This window comes from Heterocephalus glaber, unplaced genomic scaffold (assembly GCF_053883595.1).
Source record: "Heterocephalus glaber isolate CG9 unplaced genomic scaffold, H.glaber_assembly_v1.0 deba00001550, whole genome shotgun sequence".
NCBI lineage: Eukaryota > Metazoa > Chordata > Mammalia > Rodentia > Bathyergidae > Heterocephalus > Heterocephalus glaber.
In genome coordinates, this window is record NW_028258343.1 from 4,487,061 (window position 1) to 4,503,801 (window position 16,741).

Genomic DNA, 16,741 nt, shown 5'->3' on the forward strand with positions numbered 1-16,741 from the left:
AATTACATTATTTCAGGAATAATTTAAGTAATACACTTTTTAAAGTTACCTATAAAAACTACAAGGCTATATTGCCCGAGAAAGTTCTAGAATCAGCTTCCTGGCTCAAACATCCACTAATTTGGAAAGATATGTTTATGTTCCTATGAAGAGTCAAAGGGATAAATCGGATAAGTTTGGAAGGTGCTTGCCAAAAGACGGAATTTTTCGTATTTCAATATATCACCAGCATCCTTCAAGAGCAGGTTAGCAAAAATGAAAGTTTTGGGTTAATAAAAATTGTTACACGTGGCAGGATACAGGATTAGACGAACCCCCCACCAGTCAGGCGTGTAATTGCTCTACTCGCCATCTGTGTCAAATGCCAGCCAAGAGCAGGGGCTCATTTCAGGTTTGGTCCTCAGAGGCCACACATGAGCACTGTGACTTACAGTTTCCATGGGAGCCTCGCCTGCCCTCTCAAACCTAAAAGAAAGAAGGAGCAAGGCTGAGCCCAGGCCTTAGACGGCAATGGAGAATAGCACTGGATGGTGGGAGTGGGAGGACAGCAGAAGGCTTCCAAACATGACAGGTGGGGGAACCGAGCGCATGCAGCAGTGAGGACAGCCGCTGCCTACACTGTCAGGTCCCAAAGCAGCCCTGTGGGTAGGGAGCCGGTCTCTGTGCCCCTTGTCGGATTTCTCAGGGACCTCCAACTTCTAGGACAGCCTACAGTAGGTTTTCCAACTGTCACCTGTGAATAATTTCAGTATTTGTAAGCACTAATAATGAACACTTATCTCAGCATCTAAAAGGAAGTAGTGTGAGCTAGGCTAAAAATAAAAATAAAAAGCCAGCTACCACCAGGACCACAGCAAACAAACTCCCACACGCAGCACACTAAAGCCCCTTCCCTCATCCAGCTTCCCCTCCCCTGAAAATTAAACAACCCGTTGCATTCAAGAAAGAGGCCCTGGAAGACAAAACACTGCTATTTGCCCCTTCCAGCCGGTCCTGTGTTTAGGTTGCTCTCATCCCTGCCACAGTGTTGAAAAGGAAGAACAGCGCTGCCTTTTTGGTAAAGCCGAACACCTTTCCTCAGAACCAGTGACGCTGTTCCCCTTGGGTGAGAGGCTGAAAGCACACACTCCCGTGGCTCACCCCATACCTCCACCAGGTCTGGCACCCAGCTCAGGCCCCGTGGGATCACTCGATTCAGGGCCAGTGGCCCTCAGTCCCAAAGTGGATCACACAGACGTCGCTGCTGACAGGGTGCAGGGACTAGCAGAGGCCTGGAGACAAACTGTACTGAGTTCAACCACAAAAGCATCTGAAGTCTGAGAGGGTCAGGTGAGACGGGCTTCTTAATGCTGATCATCACCTGCCTGACTCTTCTGATACACAAAAACCAAGGACAAAACATGTTCTGAGATCAAAATACAATTCTAAATAAATACATTTTTAAAAATCAGCACATCCGTGGTTCTTGAACCTTCCCCATGGTCTCTCCCATGATCATTGTAGTCATTAAATTTTCTACCTACTCAACCAGTTTTTTGCAAACCTTATTAAGCACATATATCACAGGAGATCTTATTAATAAAATACAGTACAGAGTCCTGAAATTCTGAACTCCAAAGGGCACCCGCCGCTGGGTGTGGTAATCCCAGGACTCTGTAAGCACAGCAGTGAGGGGGCTGAGGCAGGAGGATCGTGACCCATCGCTTCTTGGCCTTTTGGCTAAGATCTTGTGCAGGAGGATCGTGACCCAACTTCGAGGCCAGCCTATGCTACACAGCAAGACCCTGTCTCAAAAACAAAACACCATACAGATGATGCCCATGCAGGGACCACTGATGAACGAGTACTGTACTAGACTAAAATGGCCCCTGAGGGCACGAGCTCACCTTTCAACTTCCTGTAGCACTTCCAGCCAGCAATGGACAAAGTATTGGCTGAAGGGGTGAATGACGGAATCACCCATTCACTTCCACCTTACCCTTTTCTTTTGATCTTATGTCTCAAGTCGAGGAGATAATTAGACCTTGCTAGCTATCATTTCCTTATCATAAATCCCGAAAAGGAAAAGGAAAAGTTAAGGTGGCAATAAGAACATCATCTGAATTTAAAGTTACCAGTAGGCACTGTGCTTTTCTTAATTTGCTAGGGAACCTCCACTGCTTTCATCTAACACTTCAGAACCAAGGATCGAGCCTGGAACCCGACCAGCAGAAGTCGGAAAAGCAGCCCACGTCCCAGTCAGTAAACTCCACAGACGGGGTAGGGCTCTGGGTCCCAACGGTGGATTTAATTGCTCCTTAGCAGTGGAAAGTTGTTTACATCAGTTTTCCTGATAGATGTTTAAGACAAAGACACTTTCAGCCAAGTGATCTCCCAAATCGTCTGCTACTTAGCTCTCGCTTTCAACCTCCACTCACCATTTGTCCACAGAGCACACTGAATGATAGAACAAATGTTCATTCTATTAACTGAGCCAACCTTTAATGCACCTCTACCACATGTCAGAAACACACGGTCATGCTGGTACCAGCAGTGACTCCAGGAACCCCATAAATTTACCTTTAACAATGTACATAATTTGACAGACCTGGATATAAAGCATTGAGAACCCTTTCTCTAGTGTCACTTAGAGCCCAAATTCAAGTTCGACTCCACACAAGAGAAGAGAGAGAAATGTAAATCTGTATTTTCTGGGCTACTCCAATCCCTAGATCAGTTTGCAGCGGTTTGTGAGTTGTCTCCAGAAATGGGAAAGAGCCCAGATAAAGGGATCAGTTCAGATATGTATTCGGCTAGGAAATCAGCCAGGCAGGCTAACTGTACAGCACAAGAGACAGGGCCCTCCCTGCCCGGCAGGAATTCCACATTTACTGTAGAAGACAGATACGCACAGTTACTTTAAATATAATATCCAAGAAATGAAATAGAAGAGTAAGCAAGGCCTGAGCCAAGCCTCTGGAGGTCTGGATGGTTCTGGAGGTCTGAGAAGGTTCTTCAAGATGAGAAACATCTCTGAGCTGAGTTCCCAGTGGTCAGGGGATCCAGCACACCAGGGCTTTCTCAGGAAACCAGATCTGTGAGGAGGGCGTGGGGAGAGTAGGAAGCCCTGATTTGTAATATTTGCCAGTTTCCGTAGTGTGAAGATTCCCACCAACAATTTCAAGCTAGTTCCAATTCACAACCAACCTGCTAAAATCCTGAAAGTGGAAGAGAATGGCTCCCATGCCCAATACATATTGGCTCCAGTATACCAGTGAAAGTGGCCAGTAAGCGAATTTGGTAAAAACTCATAATCACTAACTGTTACGGCGGTATAGGAAGGAGGAGAGATACCTATAAATGTTACCTTACATGGGGAAAAGGTGTACAAGTGCACTTTAAAAAGCTTGAGACTGGACCATGTTTTGGTTTGGATCTGAAATGTCCCCCAGAACCTCGTGTGTTGAGAGGCAAGGTTGGAAGAGAGAGGCTGAGAGCTTCGGAAAGTTGCCGGATCATGGGGGTGCTATTCTCATCACTGATGAATCCATAGCTGAATGTGCTGTTAGGAGGTGGGGCCTGGGCAGAAGAGGCAGGTCCCTGGGTGTGGCTGGGAAGGGGCATCTCCCTCCCTTCTCTCCCCGTTTCCTGGCCACCATGACATGAGCAGCTCTCCTCCACCAGACCTTCCCACCATGCCCTTCCTGCCTTGGAGCCAGCCAACCATGGACTGAATCCTCTAAAATTCGTCAGCTGAAATGAACTTCTCTTCCTTTAGACTGACAAGCAAATAACCTATATCCTCTAGGTAAGCCCTAAATGCAATCACCAGGTTCCTTCTTCAGAGACAGAGAAATGATTCTGCCACCTTGTGCTGAGAGAAGCAGGGAGCAGGAGCTCCCCAGAGCCCTGAGTTAGTGTGCAGGCTTCGGGCTCCAGAGCCAGGAAAGCACATTTTCACTGTTTCAAGCCATGGAGTTTGAGGGAGTTTTTACTGCGGTCACAGGAAATGAACGCAAGGACCTACAAAGGGGAGCCGTGTAACCTGCTGTCTTTAATCATCTCTGTTCATTTTGTAAGGATCTTAAGATTTTCTTTTTTATATTCTTACACATTTCAAAATTTCTACTTTGGGGCTGGGGATTTAGCTCAGTGGTTATGCCGCCTGCCTCAAAATTTCTACTTTGTGCTCTTTATAAAAAGCAAAAGTTGGGAAAACCTGGCCTAACAGGAGATTAGTTGAAATAGCCAAAATTGTCAACAATGGCAATTTATAGGTATTCTTGACAGAAAAAAAAAATCTAATGAGGCTCTAGAAGTGCATACACCATATAATTATAGCAGCTGACAGTGGCTTGGTGACTTACAGGGTGACCTAAGCTTCTCTCTAAGGGCTTTCAATTCTGTTATACAAGCAGCCTTGCCTGAGAAAAAGAACGACCTTAAAAGGTAGGAAGTTTTGAGGTTTTTACTTTGAGGTCCCACTAAAAATTCAATTATAAGTAATGCCTGCTTTTGCTGTTTGAAAATACGTGAGGCCAGTCATGACATGATGGAAACTGCTACGTTTTTAGTGAAAGTGACCCTAATTTGAAGTGTTTTAAAACTAAGAATATATACATGGAATATAGTAAGTGATCTTCAATTACTTTATTACATTTTTCAAGCTCCCATGAATGAGACTAAATAGATATCTTTTTAAAGTGGGGCAACAAAAACTTTGAAAAGTCTGAAACCCATGAGCAGTCACAACATTCAGTGCTTGCAGTCAAACTCTTCTAAGCAGAAGCTTGCTTTCATCTTGCTACGTGTCCCGTGGAGTCAGACCTTGAAGAAACCACGGTCGATTCAAGCACACTACTGAAATTATGCTCTAAATATATCAAATATAATCTTCAAATAGAACACAACAGTGCTCAAATAGACATGGGTCTTGCACCATTTCAAATCGCCCATCCTGTTCTGCCTCTGTATCAGTGTAACTTATCTGAAACACTTGTAACAACAACAAAAATTCCTCCATCTGTCACATACAGCCACCCACACAGACTTGTCCCGAAACACACATGTGGCCAAGTAAGTTAATGTCTTATTCAGGACCAGGGCACCTGTATCAGATCACTTGGGGTTGTGGAAGGAGAAAACAAAGAGCTTTCTTAAAATCCACATCCCCAGATCCTACGTAGTACACGCCTCTCTAGAGGAACCTGGGAGCCCACATTTAAACAAGTTTCCGTGGCGAGACCCGAGCATGCCAAAGCTTGAAAATCACCAGGTTCAAGCTGTTCCACTACAATTTCAAGTAAGTATACACAGCTGAAGTCTCTACTTATAATTTCACTCAGTGCACAAACATTATCCTACAAGTCTAGATGTAGTACTACATAAAGAACAGCCTCAGATAATATAACTAAAGATATTATCAGTAGATGTTACAAGCAGGATATAGAAAAAGAGGTCATTTTAATTTTTAATTTTCACCTTTATATTTTTCTATAGTTTTATGCTAAAAATATACTATGTTTACTAATCATCTAGCTTTTAATTTTCATTCAGAATTAAACACAAAAAAGAAATCAGCGCAGTTTAACACAACACTGCCATATTTGTTCTAGCTCTTTCTTTCTTCAATTCTTTAAAAATAAAATGTTACAGATAAATGGTCCTCCTGTCCCCCATCTCTGCATGGAAACCATTTTTCTAAATTTGATATCTATCATTCCCAAACATATTTTTTTCCACACTTTTTCTACTTGTGTGTTCATCAGTAAGACATAGTGCTGTTTTGTGTGATTACATTTCATGAATGGAATTATACTGTCCGAGTCATTTTAAAAGTTGTTTTCATTAAATATTTAAAACTTTCCACTCATTTTGCAACTAAAGGAACGATAGTAAACAGTACTTTTCATAAACCAATTGCCATGATCCTTGTCCTACAACCTTGTTTGGGTAACTGAAGGGACACTTCACAGCTGGATAGATCTAAAAGTTTTGCTTAACAGGACAGCCTTTTCTGGTTTTTTCCACATATTGTGTCGATTAAAATGGCTCCATAAAAGAGTTTTCTTTGGAGCCAGGGATTTAGCTCAGTGGTTTTGCCGCCTGCTGCACAAGCGCAAGGACCCAAGTTCGATCCCCGGTACCAAAAAAAAAAAGTTTTCTTTTAAAAAATGTAACAAATTTAGGAAAAGCCAGGCATGGTGGCACACACCTGTTATCCCAGCACTCAGGAGGCTGAGGCAGGAGGATCACAGCAGGCTCAGGCCCAACCTGAGCTACAGAGTGAGTTCAAGGTCAGACTCAACTACATAAGTAGACCTTGTCTCAAAACAAAAACCAAAAAAAGAAATCTATTTAGCTTTCTGCGGCTCATGGAAATGTTGGGGCCCAGGCCACACCAGCCTAAAATACTGTCTGTGGGTGACTAGACTGCACCACTCCAAAAGGACTTCAGCACAGTATGAAGTGGTTGTTCTGAGACACCACGGAGATGGAGTGGCCCGTCCTTTTGTAAGGGAACTGTGCTACATGGGAAATGTACGTCATTAGAGAGTGCATCGGGCTGAGGGCCGCACCAGAGAGTTTTGCACCCGAGACCTCTCTGCAGAATAAGATTTCCTCCCACCTCACCCCTCTCCCTACCTAGGCATTATCCTCTTCTAAAAGCCACAGCCCCTTCCTTCCTGTATCTCAGATGCTGCTAAGTAAACGTCAACATCTGACCCTTCTAACAGGCTCATATCCGGTGGAATCTCAAGTGCGCACCATTAAACACGGCTTCTCTGCTGCTGATCTGTCCTGTGTCAACTTAACTTATAGCTCTGCAAAGAACCTAGGGAGCCAGCGAAGCCATCCACCCCTCTACAAGAAAAAAAACATAAAAGGCAGCACATGAAGACAGCCTTATCTTTGTATGTTTTTCTCCTCGCCTCAACAAGCTTTGCAGGCACATGCACTGCACCTCCCTGGATGATTTTCAGAACCTCCGAGTGGAAAGGCTATTTATGGGAAGGGGAATCCAATTTGGTAATGACTCCTTCAGTGGTCCCTGAGCGATCACATTTGTGAGAGGCTTAAAGTAATAAACTTGCTGCAAAAGGAGAAATTTAGACAACAAAAGCCCTAAAGAGAAATGAAGACATTCACAAGTTCTGAGTTTAAACACTTGTTCTGGAGGGTCAAAGGGGACAGTGAAATCCAGACAGCGTCGGTTACTATGTCGGGCTCCTCCGAGATACGCTATCAAGAAGAACTTCAAAGGCAGCTGAAGTTGTTCTGCAAGGCATTCGCCAGGTTCTTTCCACCAAGGGCAGACTGGGGTGCGCTGGGCCTCGTTAGTCATGGATTCCCCTAGTCCTCAGCCCAGCCACCTCTCTGAAATACAAAACTATGACAGCGAGAGCTCCAAAAGCACCCGACTGAGCGAGGGCGCACAGCTGTCCCCGCCCCCGGCGCTGCTGTCCGTGTCCAAGGCCCTGGCTGCCAAGCCCCGGGCCCTTCCTTTGTTGGGGTGATTGGGAAAACTGAAGAGGAAATGCTGACGTCACTGGACCCCATCGCTGGGAGCTTCTGCTCTGAAGCAGCGAGGGGGTGGGGTGGGGGGTGGTAAGTCCTTGAAGGAGACGTGGCCAGTGGGGCTCGGCCAGGAGCAATGGGCAAGGACAGCGACACCTGCCTGGCTGGGCCGGGCAGGACAGGCTCGCGCGATGGGTACCTGAGTACCACCCACAAACACACGATTCTAGAGCGACTGCACCTTCATCGTTCTGCCTGGCTAGACACATTCTTCTCCCTAAAATGATGCGAGGCAATGAATGGTTTAAAGAAAAGCGTGAAGTCCTAACAAGCTGAGAGAAATAGCTTCAAAAGTAGCCCAGGTGCACCTCGCCTCATTAATACGTCATGCCAGTTCTTTAAAATAGTTAAGGGGATAGGGATGTAGCTCAGTGGGACAGTGCTTGTTCAGCACGCACAGGGCCCTGGGTTCGATGGCCAGCGCTGCAAAGTGAATAATAAAAAGCTTAAGAAATAAAATCCTGTAGCTAACAGAGGCGTGGTCCTCAGAGCTGCCAGCCGGAACAATAACCCTCGCAGGCCCTAGAGACGTCCCCGTGCTGGGCGGGCAGCGGCAGCAGCGTGGGCTGGGACTGGGTGGGCCTTGCCAGCCGGCTGCTTCGAAGTCAGCGCTCCTCTGACTCACAGAGGTTCCCGGCTGGCTTTTTAGTCCGACAGGCACCGCTCCTGCCCGTTCAACAGGGGGCGCCCTTCCCGGGTTCTCAGTGGACGTCAAGCCCGGATCGCAAGGCTTTGTGTTTCCCGGGCCGCTGTGGGTGACCTCTGGGACAGGAGGGCGCTGGCAAGCAGGGGCTTTGGTGCCCATGGGCACGCACGGAAGTCTCCGGAGAACGCCAGGCAGAAAGGGGCAGGATGTGAAGCTGGGTATACCGAGAAGGGCAGGGCCCTCCCGGAATGCAGCCAGCTGGGGTCCGGGTGTGGGCACGGTCGTCCCATCTCTGTGGCCCCCAAGGCAGGGAGGTGGGACCCCACCTCCGTGTGGCTCAGATTTAAATTCACCTTTTGTGCAGAGAGAGAATTAAGGACTGGTTACCTTCCCACCTCTGCGCCTTCTGGAGGATCACCATGGCGTGGGGACAATTATTTAAAACACTGAACTCCTTCAAATTCCGTGGGCACCCGCCCCAAATGTCCTCGGAAGCGGGGCGATGACCGACCTGAGGCGCTCCCGGTGAATGGCCCTCTGCCTCCCCCTCCCGGGCGGCTGGGATAGCTGCACCCCGCCTGAAGGTACCAAAGGCAGTTTGTTTTCTCCTTTCCAGGGCTTCCGGCAGGTGGGTGAAAGAGGAGGTGTGTGGATTATTTCAAAATCCCAGGAGGGTACTTTTCAATAGTATTTTCTGTAATCCACAAACTTACTATTTTTACAGCAAAGAAAGGAAAAGCAATAAAAAATTCCAAAGTTGCACAAACTGTACAATGCTCAAAATATGTTCTAGGCATTTGCTTAGGTTTTATTGATGGGGGGTTTTTTTGTTTTTTGTTTTGTTTTGGTTTGGTTTTCTTGGTGCCAGGGATCAAACTCACGACCTTAGGATCTTGAGGCAGGCAGTGGAACCCCTGAGCTAAATCCCCAGTCCTACTGATGGTTTTTTTTTTCAGTGAACACAGAAGAACCAGTCACTGGGCAGCTCTATAAAATACATAATTTATTGGTTATAGTTGACAAGAACTTATTCAGCTAAAAGGAAGTTTCATTTCAAAATAAGGAAAACAGTTAATGGTGTCAAATAACCTTTAATTTATAAAAGCACAATACCAACAAATATAGCCCATACTGGACATCAGTTCAGGAGATCATGGTGGCGCTCGCCTGTAATCCCAGCATGTGGGAAGCTGAGGCAGGATGATTCCCATGAGTTTGAGGCCAGTATGAACTTAGCGAGATGGCATCTCAAAAAAAGAAAGAATCAATAAGTATATACTTGGCCAAGAGGAGACGTCTTCTGCAAAATAAGATTACAATGAAGTTTGAAGAAAACTCAAAATCTGATTTACTTAACTGAAGTAGAGCCTGCTTCGAGAGAAATTAAGTCTAATCCAAGGTTTTTCCAGAAGCCCCACAGAGCCCTGGAAGGGGCATGGCCCCAGGGAATGATCCGTACGTATTTGTAGGAGCCTGGGGGCCTGCCAGCCCCCTATTTCTGATGGCCCAGTGTCACTTGAAGATCAGAGACAAGGGATGGGCCAGGCCCGGTGGAAACCGTAAGAGTGCCTTGCTCCTGGACCATGGCTGAGCATCAGAATCATCTTTTATGAGATTCTTATTCAGTATGTCAAGGGTAGATTGGGTTTGGAGGCTTCCATTTGGCGCTTGTGTTTTTCAAAGGTTTCGTAGTCTCTGTAAGGTATGCTCTTAGGAACCACTAATCTTTGAAAAAGGCAACTTTGTTTACAGACCCAACTGCCAAATTAGATGTTAGTTCTGTATTTCAGATGGTAATGCGCAAAAGATAAAATGAAGATGCCTGTCATGATCTTCTAATTCCAATATGTAAAAATGCTCCAAAGCTGTTCAAATGCCAAGCATGAAATCTAAACATATTGGGGTCTTGGGGCTTCTGTGGCTGCAGGTCTGGTGCCATCCAGAAGGGCATGCAGACACTGGTTCCCCCAGTCACTAAGAAAACGAGGCCACACACCTCATAGTGCCTGTGTAAGTCGTGGATGCTTGGGGCGGAAGCAGACCTCAGAGATAATCCCATCATGCACTTGGGCAGAGGGCCGAGGAAACTCATGGAGGTGAGGTTATGTACTACAGCTCGGGGCACCAGGAGCCACATCTAAGTAGCTCACCACTGTTTGGCCCAGCCCCTAGGGGGTTTAGAAGCTGTCAGGGCTGTTGGTCCCCACAGCCAGACTCTGTTAAAAATAATAACAATAACTGGCTGCAGCTACACTGAAAACACACTCAGCCAAAGAGAAGGACAGCAACTTTCCAAGGTCACACCTCTCCAAGAGCGTGGAGCATGAGCCCCATCCATCCCACCACCGCCGAGAATCCCCGGGGTCTTCGGTCCCTAGGTCAGACACACAGTGTGTAGAAAACAGTCCTTCTGAGAGTAACCCAGAAAGCTGGTCTCTTACATTGTGTTGTTATTAAATTGTAACACCTGGTCTGGACAAAGCTCCAGGGAAGAGGAAATTAACTCTGACAGAGCAACATTAGGTGCGAAAGGTTTAACTTGGACCAGATGGCTCGATTAGAAATGAGAATTTTTGGCTCACGTACGCTCCACTGAAAAATCATATTTGAAATCCTGTTTTACACATGGAGCCAACTTCAAAACAAGATATGGTTTGCCTGTAGGTGACCAGCAGGTGGCAGAACAGAACGATCCATCCTCGAGAAAGCCAAAGCGGGAGGGGACCGCAAAGAATAAGGGTGGCGATACCGCCACCTAGTGGGAGTTAGGAGTCAAGCACATAGCTTTGCGTCTGGCGTCTGGCAGACGTATCATTTTCAACTAGAGAACTCTCAGAATATAATCAACAGAAGAGTAGGTAAGGTACTATGGCTCCCAGTTGTTCAAGGGGCCAAAAACACTGGTAGTAAATATTATTCTGTGGCTTAAGCTGTAGGGAAAAATGAATACAAGCGTGGCAACTTTCGCATACTGTTTAATTTTGAAAGTTACCATCTAGAAATATTTTCATTTTTTTATAAAAGTATTCCATGACCATTAATGTATTCTCATAGCCATTAAGAAAACTAAAGAGAATTTAATCATGACTCAAGAAAACTGCACTACTTCCTGCTTCCCAGAACATAAAACTAAATATTATTACTTTTAAAGGATACTGTTAATTTCTAATTAGTACAGCCCCAACATTTTAAAGTCCTATCAGGGCCAGGGATTTAGCTCAGTGGTTTAGCCGCGGAAGAACCCAAGTTCGATCCCCAGTACCAAAACAATAAATAAATAAATAAATAAATAAAATACGTGAATGATTAGTAGAGCACAAGCTTCCTCTTATATAATAGTGACAGTGTAAAAAAAAATCTATGAGGGCTGGGCGTGGCAGTGGATGCCTGTAATCTCAGCACTTGTGAGGCTGAGGCAGGAGGATCACTGTGAGTTCAAGGTCAGCCTGAGCTACACAGTGAGTTCAAGGAAAGCCTGCACTACATAATTTAAAGCAGCCTGAACTACATAATGGGACCCTGTCTCAAAAAATAAATCAAAACAAAAAACCTATGTAGTAAGAGCTAAAAATTGGAAGGTGTCAGATATGCAGCTAACTGTTAATGTGGATATATTTTAGCAGGCCAGTCTAAATATTTTCTAAATAGGGTGAGGCATATCAAACAAAGTAGATAGGAGCTATTTCCGTTTCTTTGAAATTATGATGGAACAAAACTGCCCGTAGACAATAATGAACCTTTCTCCAAAAGGATGGAGGATGCTTCATTCCAGAGACAAAATGTCATCGCCACAGCAAAGCTGCCCGAGACTTACAAATCCCAGTTTCTGTGGTTTTCATTGTCTGGAGTGGACTTTCCGACCAAACTGTCCAAGCAGTTCACATTTTAAACATAAAGTTCCATTTAATGGAGACCTGATGAGTCCCATCTGAAGGCCATTAAAACACACACACCCACTTCCGCACAAACAAGAAAAGCAATAGAATTCAAAGACTCATTGGATCTTGAAGCTGGAAGGCATCTCTGTGACAAATAATTCACACATCACTGTCACCCAGGTGGAGCTGCTGACCACCCAGAAGCCCTAGAGCCCCCTCTGCTTGCCCCACTCCTGGCTCTGCCTACCCTACAGGCTTCAGGTCTGGCTCTGAAGTTAGCGATTTCCCTTGATGCTCTTCAAGTACATCAGTGAGTCACGCTTCCTTTTCCTCTGGCTGGTCCAAGCAGCCTTAGGTAGCAGAGTTCATTCATTCACGATTCATTCACAATAGCGTGAACTCACTCAACACAGGGCACTCAGGCACTTAAGAACTGCAACTTACCACGCAACCCTCAAATCAGCGAAGCCAATGGCTAACGACATCCAAAAATAACCAGAAATCTAACCCTGAGCTCTTAAAGTACTTCCTTTCAACCTACTGTAAAACAACCGCCTCACTTTCATTAGCAGAGGAAAGTCAGCCATTTCTTTCAGCCACCAGAAAGGCCTCCCCGGCACAAACGCAGGCACATTATACTTCACGGGCACTTTGAAATATTTACTGGTGAGCAGTATATTCTTCCTTTCAGGTCAAAGATTATAGCACTTGGCAACACAAAGAGCGGAGGGGTATCGTTATGAATTAGGAACCTGCTTTGCCAAGCTTTGCATTTGTTCATTCAGCTCTCAACATCAAAGGGGAGTTTGAAGAGAGGTTCAGCTGTCAGAAATGAATCCTAATGAAAGGACTGAATCGAAAAGTGACGGCCAGTCCCCCCCACCCCAGTTAATTTTAAGGGAAAAAAATGCTGTTGTTGATAAAGAAGCAAAAGTCACTTCCCATGCAAATAAGTTTGTTTAACTCAAAGTTTTGAAGAAGGGTTTTTTTTCCCCTCTTTGTTAACTACAGGGCTTTCCCATCCTTTGATATGCTAATATCGCTGTAAATTTCTAAGGACGAGGGAGGGGGTGGTTTATTTGACCACAATATAGTAATTATGCGGGGAGGTAGGAGAAGCCGGCGCGCTGACTCGGGAGCTTCCAACCAGAGGGGTAAGGGCTTCTCCAGAGCACAGGAGTTCACCCCGGAGCATAATTCGAGTCTCTGCCTCAGCTATTCCAAGGCTAGGTGGGCGCCTATGAAGGCATCTGGGAGAATGAACCTAAGTAGAACGGATCCTTGAGAGCTTAACTTCCCGTTGCCAACGCGATTGCCAGTTTCCCCGGGCTCTGATCCGCGGACCCGGCCATCTCGGGCTCTCAAGCGGCCCAGTGCCCCGGAAGCACGAGGGAGTCTGTGACTCGGCCGACGTGCGACGCGGGGACAAATCGCTGCCCGTGCGTACGCCCAGGTGGAGGAGGCGGCACTGACGAGGGAGGGGCTGCCCAGCGAGGCTGCGCTGCGTCCCCAGCTTGGCAGACGGATTCACGAAGCTCCCTGTGGCCTTTTTCGAAAGAACAGTGCTTAACCCAAAACCCATTCAGGTGCAGGCGGCTGCTGCCGCTAGGTGGCGGCCTGCTCACCCTCAGCCCCACCCTGTGCCCCACAGGAGCCCCGCCAGGAACTCCACAGGTCAGGGCACAACCTGGGCAAACTTGAGGTCACCTTAGCAGGCCAAACCCAGACTACTGCATGATACAGACGTAGGGTGTGGGCCTCTCGGGGCTTGTGAGTAAATCAGAGATCCAAAGTGATTCTGAAGGCTGGGTGTGGTGGCCCACGCCTGTGATCCCAGCACTTGGGAGGTTGAGGCAGGAGGATCGCTGTGAGTCTGAAGCCAGCATGGGCTATATAGCGAGCTCAAGGCCAGGCTGTACTACATTGTGAGACTTTGTCTCAAAAAAATGAATAAATAAAACAACCCCCCCCCCAAAAAAAGTGATTTTGAAGTATAACGTGGTGGTGCGTGCCTGTAATCCCAGTTACTTCAGAGGCTGACACAGAAAGAGCACAAATTCAGGCATCCTGGGCAACTTAGTGACCCAGAAGGAAACGGAGAGTTAAAGTTTAAAGTATACTAATTTATTTTTTTAACTTCAATATAATAAGAGACCCTGGAGTAGATTATAAAAGAATCTTTCCTTTCTGAATTTTGTAACCTTCAGAAAAAGTATCTATGCACATTGAGAGGATATGAATAGTCTAGCTTAAAGGCAGAGATGAGAGACTGTTGGGAAATAAATCTGTGAGGCCTGATGGAGCTAGGGGGAGGGGGTCTGCCAAGGCTCCTGGCTGCCTGTCTTGTGCTTCCTAGAGGATTTGCCTACAGCAGGCCTCTTACTCATGAGGTTCACTCCCCAAGACAGTCTTCATGTGCCTGAAACCTCAGATTGTACTGAGCACTCTCTATATTACACTTTCTTCTGTGCACACAGCTGGACTATGACAAAGCTTAGTTTATACAATAGGCACAGTAAGACATCAGCAACAGTAATAACAAAACAATTACACTGTAGTAAGTTATGTGAACGTGGTCTGTATCTTCCCCCCTTTTTACTCAGTACAGGAAGCACGTCTCGGGCACATTCAAGTTGCCAGCATCAGTCCTCTGATTGTAAAGTGGGGGTAACTTGAACACAAGCACGGTGACAGGTGAGTCTATCTGGTAACCAAGATGGCTGTGGAGTGCTGGCGGGCGGATAGTGTACACAGCATGGATACGGGAACAAAGGGATAGGGGTGATGAAGAACAATGCAGAATTAAGACAGGAATTGTTTATTTCTGGGATGTCCCATTAACCTTGGGTAACTGAAAGTATGAAAAGCAAAACCCAGGAGAAGGGGCACTATAGTAACTGACAGGCAAAGGTGGCTCCTCATTAAGGAGAGCACAGTGGTAGTTTCTGGGTTTCTTCCTGACAGGTCCCTGAGTCAGACCCCCGCCCAAGCAGACCTGCACAGACCCTCCTCTCAGAACCAACGGTCTTTTCACGCTTGGCCCATCTGCACCCAGACAGCAGTAAATTCACGCCAGGTTGCTTAGATTTTGCCTGCCTTGGTGGTCTCCATCATGCCTCAATCTGACCTTACATGTCCCCCTTTAAAACCATCCTTCCTTTCTGGGTCTTTTCCCTTTTAAAACTGTCCTTCTCCCTAACTCCTAACAAGGAAAAAAAAAAGGAAAGAAAAATATGAAAAAAATAAATAAAGTGAAATGCCATCAACCTTTCTTTGAAAGCTAAAATAAAAAATATCCAGGACAAAGGCCTGTTTTCCTTTGCAATACACAGCTAAACAGAAAGGCATTTCTTTGGAATTATCTGAATGCCTCAAGTACTCGGGCATTCACGGGTCAAGTTGATGAAGGCCATACAGTCGGGATTTCCCCTGGCCTACCAGGGGAATCAGGCTGAACCCAAGCTGCAAGAGGTTAAATCACCACCCTGCGGCTGTCCGCCTCTTCCTCTAAGGCGCCTGCACTGCCAGGCCTTGCTCTCTACCAGGCAGCTCTGAATAAACAATGCAACACCTCCGCCATTGTTAAACCACAATGGGAGGCCTCCAGGGTCATGTGGAAATAATTTTTAAAATGTAAGCTTTTCCATCAATTACATGAAAAGCACTTAATAAATCTAAAAATAGACTAAAAGGATCTGTGGACTAATCAAAACATGATTTTGATGGATTGCTAAAATATCAGGACATATTTAAAGCCAAGGGAAGAACCCAAACAGTATTTCGTGTATGATGATGCTTAGGTTTATAAAGAGGGTAATAAATACATTTGGCAAGATTCCTGAGGTTCTTGGAAGAATCCGCAGACCACAAAGTCATCTCAAGTTTGCCGCAATTAACTTAGCAGAGCTACTCACAAAAGGCTAACAAAGCTGTGTAAATTTTTAATCCACATCCCTTTCTCACCTACATTCAATGGGCGGAAGGGGAAGGAGGGCTCTCAAAGTTACAAATAATCCTTTAAAATAATCACAGGAGGCCACAGCAGTAATAAGATTTCTACTTTGCAAGCCAGAAACTCAAGGAAAGTTTCAAGTACTCAAGGCTCCTACCTTCGGATCAAAAAGTTAAGACTTTTAAATATTGAGCAGAATACAAAAGCCTAATAATTTGCTGGCAGAAAACACATCTACCCATAAAAATGGCTCATTAGTGTCTCAAGTTTTTATTAGATGTCATCAAATCGCACAAAGAACAAATAATTTATAGGAAATTAGTGTAGGTGGCCTGAATTTTTAATTTAACCTCAAATACTATTATTTCCTCTCAATAGTAAATATATTGATTAGACAATTTGTCTTTCAGTGGTCTGTGCTATTGATTATTGCAGTCCAAAGACCAAAGCAGACATCATCACGTCTTACAGCTCAAAGGTCTCATGTAAATGACATTTCTTTTTTGTGTTGTTACTTCAGTGTGGACATTGCCTTTCTTGCTTCCTTTAGCAGCTGCACATCAGGAAGGTGTGGGCATTTTGATCTCTTCAAGCACAAGAAACAGGACTAGCCCATTAGATGTAAAAGTGGATAACTGTAAAGTAAAAAACAACTAAATATGTGTGTTTCTCCCTGTGCATGTTATCTTTCAATCAAAAGTTTAAAAG

The 16,741-nt window shown here is 45.5% G+C and overlaps 1 protein-coding gene across 2 annotated transcripts in view; it reads right to left on the reverse strand.

The window, feature by feature from the left end:
* The window catches only part of Nhsl1 (NHS like 1), a 226,747-nt gene that overhangs the window by 135,974 nt on the left and 74,032 nt on the right, over positions 1–16,741 (reverse strand). The gene's annotated exons all lie outside the window — the stretch shown is intronic.